Source organism: Lactuca sativa, chromosome 3, assembly GCF_002870075.4.
Source record: "Lactuca sativa cultivar Salinas chromosome 3, Lsat_Salinas_v11, whole genome shotgun sequence".
NCBI classification, from domain to species: Eukaryota; Viridiplantae; Streptophyta; class Magnoliopsida; order Asterales; family Asteraceae; genus Lactuca; species Lactuca sativa.
This window is the reverse complement of record NC_056625.2, coordinates 296,516,200-296,518,880: the sequence shown is the minus strand read 5'-3', so window position 1 is coordinate 296,518,880 and position 2,681 is coordinate 296,516,200.

Here is a 2,681-nt window from a genome sequence, read left to right as displayed (position 1 = left end):
ATTCATATCCTTATTGAGCCTGGAAATATTATACATGTTTAGTGGGCCTTAGCGTCCTTTTACATGTATATTGGGCTCGGGATAGGTATTTATATCCTTATTGGGCCTGGAAATAATATACATATTTCGTGGGCCTTAGTGTCCTTTTACATGTATATTGGGCTTAGGATAGACATTCACATTCCTTTTGAGCCTGGAAATAATAGACACGTATAGTGGGCCTTAGTGGTCCATTTACATGTTTATTGGGCCTGGGAATGGGTTTTATATGCGTTCTTCTTTTTATGCTATTTTAGTGAATACTTGAACTAAAACCAAGGATAAACCAACAAATGGATTTAATTTGATCATTTTCTAGGTTATTAGGCCTTAGTGACCCATTTTTATGTGTGAGAGGTCCTGTATACAATTTATATGTTTATTGGGCCTCATTGACCCATTAACATGTGCGACGGACCTTGGATACTATTTGTGTGCCATTTGGGCCTATAAATGCTTTACATGTGAAATGAGCCTTAGTTGTCCTTTCATATATATTTCGGGCCCATGTTATATAATCTCATTCCCTTTAGGTCTTGAAATGATTTACATGTTTAGCGATGCCTTAGTGGTTCACTTACATGGATCATTGGTCCTGGAATGAGTTTAGACCTTTTTCTTCGCGTAAATTCGATTAAGGATCTAGCGAGTTTTTGTCGGTTGGCACCTATTAAGTGTACGATCCTAGCCTGTAGTTATAACCAGAGTCTCCTAGAAGGAGAACGGGGATTTGTGTATAGATATATACGGGGATAACACCCCACACCTCAGCTGTTCTCTACAGTTAGACTAACTCAGTCTAGGGTGACGAAAACCTTATAGTCAAAGTCAAAACCGGCGTCCAACGATGCCATGACAGGCGAAATTGTCATTATTTAGTATGGTTATGACGGATCGTTTAGAGGAATTAACGTTATGAAGTTTACGGAAGACCTTTTTTTCTTTAGGCAACATCGGGTTGTCTGGGAACATTCCCGTTACATGCTCTTACATTCTCTTTACATTCTATTTACCTTTTTAGTCAAATAACGATAACATACATGCATTAATACAAGATCTAACACAAACACAGTAAACAGTTTTCAGAAAATATCGGATTTTCTGGTGGTTTTCAAAGTTATACAAATCATTTTCACAAACATGCTTATGAACTCACCAACATTTTTATGTTGACCGTTTTTCAAAATAACTTGTATTCTTAGGAAATCGTTGAAGCGGGATGAACAAAACAAACTAATGGATATTGTGTTATATTTTTTTTCATCATACTCTTACTATTTTGGCATGTAATATTCAAATACAATGCTCGATGTAAACAATGAATGGTGTAATATTACATGTGTGATGATGATGATGTTATGTTTCAATTATATTCACTGTAATGATATTTCAAGATGAAGTCATGCACAAGCCCCCGGACATTTTTGCCGTCTGGTTCGGGGGTGTGACAGATTGTTATTAGAGCATTGTTTATAATGAACTAGTATATCTAATCATGCAGGATATGCAACTATAAATACAATGGGACTAAACAAATCTGAACATAATAATGAAAATACATACCTTTGTGTGCATTTTAGAATAATAACACAACAAGAACAATAAAAGTCTTTGGAGGATTTGAACATCGCTATTAAACCCGAGTAGTTATGTAGTCGTATTGGGGTGAAAGTAGCCTGATCAACTACATTCATTCAAAATACGGCCAACATGTGTTCGGGAGTAATTGTGATGGACAATGAATCAAAAACCTACCATTTAATTATCCAAAGAGCTTATAGAACCAAACCTAAACAAAATTAAATTACTACAGGAGTAATTGGTATGCTATTTGTTTCTAGTATTTATACCCCTTCGTGCAATACACTATAGACGAGTATCATTAGCCAAGAAACCCCTATCTCCCTAGTCAGGGAATAGCAGGGTAGCTCGACTTAGAGAAGGAACCATAAAAGGAACACGAAGTAGAACTCGCAAATGGACCCGCCGAGTCAATAGTGGGCCTTGAAGGGGAAGAGCCAGAGGGCAATGGTGACGATGACTCGGATGCAGAATCCGATGTCATCAATCCTCCATGTAAAGCAAGAGTACCGACTTATCGTGTGAGCCCTGGTGGCCCCATGCCCCCTTGGGCATACAATATTTGGAGATAGATTCACCAGCAGGGGGTACGACCACACTAGGGTAAGAACCGAGGTCTCTCCGATCATTAGCCATAGAGGACCAGCTGACCGGGCCCTCTCAGTCATGGTCCGGCGCACCTAAGGTATTGATAACCGAGCTCAGGACACCCCAAATCAAACGGAACAAATGCGGTTTGCTATTGAGAGAGACAAGAGACGAACAAAGGAAGTGAACGGAGACTCCCTAGCGAGACAGTTAGTGTGAGAATTATGACTACGAGATACCGAACAACAAGCAGCTCGTCTCCGAGGTGCATCAACTTCATCAACACCACCACCAGACACTTTCCGCCACAATTAGGATCAGCCTTTTCTTTTTCCCCCTACTATCCGATATGACTCTCTTTTGTGTACTAAGATGGTACTTACCACTGGAACAATTTTTTGCTATCTTTATTTCATATTACTACATAGACTCAATTATATGCACAAGCGAACCCTCAAAACCGCTAGATACTT